Consider the following 8,123-nt stretch of genomic DNA (forward strand, 5'->3'; position numbering starts at 1 on the left):
ATGAAAGCGCGTGTCATCAAAGCGGGCGTCACAAGAACGCTGAGCAACAGCTGCGGTCACTAAGGTGCTTTTCCCCGTGGTAGTATTGAATCCCCTTCTGTAGAAACTGGGTTGTTATACATTGAAGTAACTGTTATGCGACAGCTGCAGCACTGCGCAATTTGTAAGTGCAGTTTCTTATTTTGTCATTAATCTTAAGAACGAACGATTTCATTTCTAGCGCGTTCCAAATTTAACGTTTTCCCGACGCTTGCCAGAAATAGACATGATAATGATGTGACATCTGCGCGCACGGTAAGCACTTGTAGCCTTACTCTCAGTAAAGAACTGAAATGTTTAATCCCGGAAGAAAGCTGATGCCAAAACCAATTTTTGTTTTCATCCATATAGATATGTGAACCGAATTGTTTTCTTTCTAGGGGACAAAAATGACAAGTAGAATTCTTTCGGGAGCGAAAGTAGTGACCAGTTTAAAAAAAAAAGGAGCACTCTATAAGCGGCAACGATGAACACTCCGCGGTAATGTATTGAGTTAGAATAGTAGCGACGTTTTTATGGTTGGGTTTAATGTGTTCCGGCGAGGTCGTGAATCCAGAGGGGGAAAAGGGGGGGGGGGGGGGGGGTATAACACTCCTTGTCAGTTGGTTTCGAGTGTACATCTATCAAACTCGAGTGTCTGTTCGTTGGGGTTGTCACTCAATGTTTATAGGGGCACTGTACAGGTACCCGCAAGATGGTATGGATCTGCTCAGAAATTTATCTGAATTTTTGTCAATCAACTTAAATAGTACTGGCTGGAGTCTAACTTGCCAGACATTGACTGGGACAACATGATCCCCATAGGCAGCCGTGCGCACTCAAAGCTACTTGTAGATATTGCTTTTAGCAATATTTTAAGCCAAGTAGTGAGATGCCCCACGCATCTGTCAAAATGTCGTGATTCTTTGCTAGCTGTGGTGTTTTTTTTTCCCTGAGATTGCTGCCAGAAATGTTCTTAATGCATCAGACGAGAAAGGCATACAGCAGCAGCGGTAGTACGCTGCACTGAGACTAGACGCCTCATCTCGCTATTTCAGTTGCGGAGTACACTTCTGGCCGGTCTTCATCGCTCTGAAACACCGTCATCGTGCCTTGAATCATCTACTCGTGTCTGTGACCGGGAGCTTCGTCAGCGATTGGTGAACGAAATCAGCGCCATCTGCTCGTGGCTGTGCTTGGGAGCTCCGCCGGCAAGTGGCAGATGGGACCGGCGTCACCGCGGCCACGTCATCACTCTCGGCTTGCAGACGCACAGCAGCAGTGGCAGTGCGCTGCCTCATCTTGCTATTTTAGGTTGGTTTTCCGTTACGTTGTATGAATATTTTTTTTTAAATTTCCGTGATCTGTTGCTGGTGCGGCTGCTTTTTTTTTTTTTTTTTTTTCGCGCTCCTTGCGTGATTCTATGTTTTACAAACAAAATGGCCCTGGATACAAATGATATGTCTGGTATGTACTGAAGAAACATCAGAAAGTGAATCGCAAATTGAATGCACGGAATCTAAATACTCTTATCACGGAGGCAGTTGTGCAGGAATTTCAGAAGTGACACTTCAAAAGAATGCTAAATTTTGAAAAGCATAGCGGTGCCAGACTTGCAGAGCTGCTTAAGTCTCAGAGCAGTCAAAGCAGTAGGCAAGCTAAAGAACAAGGTGTCGCTACCGTGCTTCCGGTATACTTAGAGCGACGTGCAAAACTGAACTCAATGTAGCTGTTCTCCTGGCTGGCATGAATGTTAGACTTCACACACCCTTAGACGTTAAGGAAACCGTAGATGGAATGGAAAAGTCATTCCAGCATATGTCAGACAACTGTGACGTCACGCTCAAGCGCGTTAGTAAACAGGACGAAGAGATAAAAGGTTTAAAGAAATGAGTTACAAACTTGAAAAAGACGAATGCAGACGCGGAAATCGATTACTTAAAGCAAAAAGTGCATGATCTTGAATGGAGGAATCGCAGGCAAAACCTTGAATTGCATGGGATTCCTGCAGGCAAAAATGAAGATCTGTTTAAAATAAATAAAGTGGCAAAGAACCTGGATGTACCTGATCTGAAATCGGATTAAATTATCGCAGCACACAGACTTCCCTGGCGTGCAGACAGGACCCCCGGAGTTATTGTTCGCTTTGTCAGCCAGGCGACCCGGGATATGTGGCTAGACATCACGACTAAGGAATGCTCGGAATAAGATTCATATCTTGGAAAACTTAACCCAGCAAGATAAGGAACTATACTGTGGGATACGAAAGAATGGGCAAAAACAAACAGGTTCCAGGTACAAAAAATGGCAAGATTCTTGTCAGGGAAAAAGACAGAACTCACGCACATCTAATAAAGACTAAAAACGATTTGCAAAAGCTGAAGTAGTTTTGCTTTGGGTATTGCAGTTTTTTTTTAACTTCACTCGTAATGACGGACATATCTTACTTATTGACAAATGAGGTTGTTCAACTTTTTAAAGACCAACCAAATGTGCCTTTTTCGTTATTTCATTTAAATGTTTAATCAGTGCGAAATAAGTTTGATGAACTTTGCATCTTTCTGGACAGTTTTACACTTTCTTTTTATATAAAAATGGTAACTGAAACATGGTATTACCAGAGAGATGACGTGGATCAACTAAATAAGTATTCAATTTAAATCATAGCAACAAAGTAAGAGGAGGATGTATGTACATAAAAAAAACCTTGAATATAGCATCGTTAGTGATTTCACAGTGACAATTGACTATGAGATTTTAACTTTACAGCATGCTAAATTTGTATCCTCTGTCGTCTATCGACTGCCAAATGGGAACGTTGCGACCTTCCTTTAATTCTTTGAAGATTTGTTTAAAGTTCTTTGGTGAAACCAAATGTGTGGTAACTTTAATATAGACATGCTTACCATCTCTAAACATCAGCTTGATTTACTGTCGTTGTATCAGACATTTAGATTGTCTAATGTTATTTCGCAGCCTACTCGTATAGCGCCTTCGAATGACACGTTGCTTGACTTATTTTGAGCGAATGTTCGCACTACAAAGATACTTGCTGGCGGGATCGGGGTAACGATTAGCGATCACCTGCCAATCTTTTTGTTCGTAAATTTCAGCAGCAAAAAAAAAATAAAAAGCTAGTGCTGCTCAGTCTTTTTCTAAAAACATCAGCACAAAAAACTTGCAACATTTTGAACAACAGATATTTTCTCCGAACTGGGGTGCGGTGTTGTCTAGCGTATCAACTGACGAAGCATTTGATTACTTTCTTGATAAGTTTAATATGATATACGACTGTTGCTTCCCCTACAAAGAGCAGAATATTTCCCACAAGTCACGTAAACCATGAATTACGTCAGAAATAAAAAAAAAATTACAAATAAAAAAAATACTCCTTACCATCAATTCGTACGTAGCAGAGACGCTAACGTAGGCTAAATTAAAGAACAAATAAATCACTGTACAAGGGCCTTACGGCAGGGAAAACGTTCATATTTTAACAATTTAATTCAAGGTGTAAACAGATCCGATGTTATATAAAAAAAAATTGGATGGTCTATACTATAGGTTTGACTTGAGCTAGTTCGTACATATTGCATAGGGTCAGCTGAACAGTTACAAATTAGAAAAAAACCGCGAGAGGAACAGACATACACACCGCTGATTATCAACTTGCCTGTTAGGAAAAAGAAAAAAAGGAATACTTCGTCTTCCTTTTTTATGTTTTTATTTTTTTTTAACTACCCAGGCTAGTGATAAAAAAAACCATCCCCATTTTACCATATCTTACGTACATATTTAATTTAGCACTTCAATATGGAACCTTTCCACAAAAAAAAATGCAGATAGCACAGGTGACGCCAATATATAAAACCGGTGATAATAATGACAGAAAATTATCGATTTACGCATCTTTTACAAGGGATTAGAAAAAATCATACATCAAAGGCTTCATGCTTTTTGTGGGAAGTTTTCAATCATTACGCCCTGTCAATATGAATTTATGAAAGGTCTCTGGGGAGTGAGCTTGCACTTTTAAAACAAAAATACCCAATTTTGGGCAACATCAAAGCGAAGCTGGTAACACTTCGCATATTCATTGATTTCACAAAAGCCTTCAACCGCATAAACCATAAACATCACTTACGAAGGTGTACCCTTATGGGGTTCGTGGGGTCGCTTTACAGATGATCAGCTATCGTCAAAGCCGCCATCAGTGTGCTAAAATAAATAAGAAACTATCAAATTTCAGGCCACTATCTCCCGGTGTACCACAGGGCAGTATTTTGGGGCCACTCCTCTTCAACTTGTATATTATTGATCTAATAACTATTCACGATAATGTGAACTTTAATATTTATGCGGACGATACGAGTATATTTTTCCGGTGTTAACACGAATAAAACAATATGTAATGCAAATCATTATCTTAATAAATTAAATGCTTGGGCATCATCAAATTCCCTGCAAATAAACGTAAGTAAAACGAAGGCCGAAGTATTTAGATCTCAAAATACAAATTTTAGTCCTAGGAATGTACTTTTTCTTGGTACGGGCAATATTGATACAGTTGAGAGCATGAAAGTCCCGGGGGTATGACTTGGAACGATATGGTGCCATATACATGTAAAAGCCTATCGAAGGCTGTGGGTATAATATACAGATATCGCCATATGATTCCTAGTTCGGCCATGATACTCGTTTACAACTCTATTTTTCTACGCTCATTATGAGTATTGCTTTTTGGTGTTGGGAAATACGACTTTAACTATTATCAATCAAATGCATATCCTTCAGAAGAGAGTGATTCGTGTCACATGTCATAGTAGCTATGACTGCCATACGAAAACAGTGTTTAAAAAAATTAATATTGTGAAAATTACCAGTTACCAAGGAAATTGTCTACAACACTCGTTCTGAAGATGCGTGGGCAGTACCGCACTCGAGGACCAATTATTGCAATCAAACGTTGAGATATACACTACTGCGCCTTTCAAATTGTTGCAGTGAATTGAATAAAATACTTTGAGTCGAACTCGGAAGGATATACGTTCTGTTTTCAATGTGTTAATAATTTTCTTAACTACGTTCCTGAAAAGCATGAATCGATTGCACGATGTAGCTTACTTATTTTCCTTTTATTGGTGTAGAGACGGTGCATTTGTATGTATATGTGTACGTGTATATATTTCTCTGCTATTGTAAGGGGGAGGGGGGGGGGGGGGAGCAGAGGCTCGTCAAGCAACATTGAGTCACTTTTTTCTCTGCCTTTCCTCTCCGAACGGAGAGAAATAGGCTTTTGACTTTTGACTACGCAATAGAGACCTGGGACTTGTCTTTCCAGCGGAGTACGAGTGATACTACAGAATTCAAAGTGTTAAGTGATTTCACCTGGCCAGATGATGTCGGCATCCTCAATATGTTGGAAGTAGCAGGTAGCATTTGACTAGTTTTCCGAGATAAGAAATCGTAATGGAGTACGTGTCAATAAGTTACGGTTCTTCTTTAAGCATGTTGTGTGGCGAATTCCACTGTTCGTTTGGAATCAATGGCCTAAATCCGCGACGAGGCACGGGATCAATGCGCAGCCGCTGTGGGTCGTAGTATTGCCCGCAGGAATGGTCATTCTTGTCTCGAGCTTGCGTCGGCCAGTGGGCGATCAATGTCAACACAAATTGCTTTTGCTCGTCGTTTTAGAGGAGCGCCGACTCCTGATCGTCAATCCGGATTACAGTAAAACTCTCGAAATCGGAGGATTCGGAAGCCGGCTTCTGAGATAACGTGACTTTACGGTGCGCATTGCAGTAACGCCAGTAGTTAGACTAAGATTACATTTATAATTTTAGAAAGTGGATAAGGCAAAATTTGGACTCGTGTTAATGTAGTGTAATGTTTAATGACACCGTCTCAGGTGAGTGAATAACACTTTCCCTTGTATAAAACTTGGGACTATACAAAAATGAAAAAAATAAATAAATAAAAGCTGCTGTCTGCCTGTTTGTTGCTGTACCACAGAAAGTTAACATCCCCGTGTTGATGAAGGCACGGCGGAAACCATTGAGGGCGAAGAATGATCGCGGCTGTCCGATTTGTCCGGCCACATGCCGCCATGTTTCGGCCGGCTTGCCAGCCCCTGCCGCTCCAGGAGCAAAGGCGGTCTTCCTCTCGTGGAGTCGGAGTTCGAAGCGGATAGCGTGCTCCGTTACAGATTTATACCATTGATCATAAGAGGGAGCGGTGTAATTTGCCCTTAAAATTGCATCGCTTTAATTTCGAGACTCGGCCTCGTTTAATTCTCTATTCACGCAGCTCACACGTTGCACGATGTATTCAAGAGCTCTCCTTTATAACGATTATAACCACTGAAATGACAAACGTCTTTTGACCTGATTTTCTACTCGCAGACGATGCCGCGTGTAGCGGCCAGCAGTTGCGCGGGACTCGGGAGCTGCGTCCCCACCACGTCAGCTGACGCCGACCACGAGGCGCGGGGAGCTGCTCACATCCTCGTGCGGATGTTCGGGAACCAGTTGTCCTCGTCAAAGTTCAGCCTTGCGCGACCAACAAGCGGCTCCGGTTTCTACACTTCGTTTCAGCTTCGGTCCGAGCGCGGCCGATGTTATGAGCCGAAGGGCCAATCAAACAGCGAAAGAGGCACAACGTCATGGCGTGCTTTGTGCAGTGATAGGACCAGCCGGTATTCGCCGTTTCTCTGTGCGTGCTCTTCTGCCGGCTAGTTCTATCAAGCGCAGAGAGCACACCATGACGTTGCGCTTTTTGCGTTGTTTGATTGGCCCTTCGGCTCATAACATCGGCCGCGCTCGGACCGAAGCTGAAACGAAGTGTAGAGACACGGCTCGCATCATAGCCTTCTATACTAAAGCCTGGCAGATCGCCACGAGAAGCGGGCGCCGAAATGAAAAATGTGGAGCGACAGACAACGGTTGAGAGGAGAGCCACGTGACTGGCGCCCCGCTGCGGCGAGACGCCGATACACACCTCTCCCGAGCGAACAGGTGTGTTTCGGGTCCTCGCCCCTGCAAGAGCTGTGAGCTGACGTCAAGGTTCATCGAGAAACGGGGTTTTCATACTCTGTGCTACCAGATCCTCGCGCTCCCAATCTGTGACCGGGCACTCTGGCTCCGTCGTCGAAGTGGCAGGCTTCTTGAGTATACGGGAAGCTGTGCTCGAATATACGCCGTTTCACGTTGAGTCCGAGCAGTGCCGAAAATGTACCGTCACGGCCGCACAGTGAATGTGGCGTGATCTCGCACATCTTTCTGTGCGCGATTGGTTCAGCCGCTGATAGCAAACAGACAAAGGCGAGGAGTGCCGTGACGATGCCTTCATGCCGCTGCTTGATTGCGGATCTACAAAATCCAACTGAAAAAAAAAAAAAGATCCCGGTTTTTTGATTGCATAAAAATTCTCAAAAGGCACTTCCTGAAAATAAAAAAAAATAAAAAATATTTTTTAACAGTCTGGTTGGGACACTTGTGGTGCATTAGCTGTGATGCAGTCGTGTGATCGAGGAAAAAACAAAAAAACTTATGCTGGATGTTTTTCGCCTACATGTAGACGCCATTGGGATCACTTGTCTTTTTTCGTGCAATAAAAGGTGCGTTCCATACTACGAGTGGCAATGATTCTAGACAACGTATGGCCAGCAGGACAAGATGTCATGTAAGTTCCCAAAATACGAGATGTGATCGAGGAATTGTTGTGTTTTCATGACAGTAATTAAAACTAGACCATAAAAGTGCGTTCTTCACTCGCAGGGAAAATCTAAAAAAGTTTCCGCATCTGCTTTTCTTTAAAATTATATTGTGATTTCGGTCATCACATAACATCTACGTTTGTGCAATGCCTCTAATGGCTGCGACTGAAGTGTTGGATGTAGGCCAAAAATGTTTGTTAGTTTAAATGTACGATCTTAACAAATGACTCGTCGATAGGTAAGCTTGCCTGTGTTTCTTTTTTTCATATTCTAATTTTAATAATGATTTGTTTTTGTGTGTTCTTTTTTTTTTATAATTTTGTGCCTCTGCATAATGAAACAGTTCTCTTTCCATAAGCCCTGTAAAGACTCATATCCATACACACTTTGC

General features: G+C 42.3%; 1 long non-coding RNA gene across 1 annotated transcript; it reads left to right on the forward strand.

Moving 5' to 3' along the window:
• LOC115327551 lies at window positions 1–6,450 on the forward strand. The gene is made up of 3 exons (XR_005715130.1): window positions 1–163; window positions 1,077–1,332; window positions 6,420–6,450. It is a non-coding gene; the product is annotated as an uncharacterized LOC115327551 (long non-coding RNA).
• The last annotated feature ends 1,673 nt before the right edge of the window (window positions 6,451–8,123 follow it).

The sequence above is a fragment of the Ixodes scapularis genome, unplaced genomic scaffold (genome assembly GCF_016920785.2).
Source record: "Ixodes scapularis isolate PalLabHiFi unplaced genomic scaffold, ASM1692078v2 PGA_scaffold12__126_contigs__length_90152505, whole genome shotgun sequence".
NCBI lineage: Eukaryota > Metazoa > Arthropoda > Arachnida > Ixodida > Ixodidae > Ixodes > Ixodes scapularis.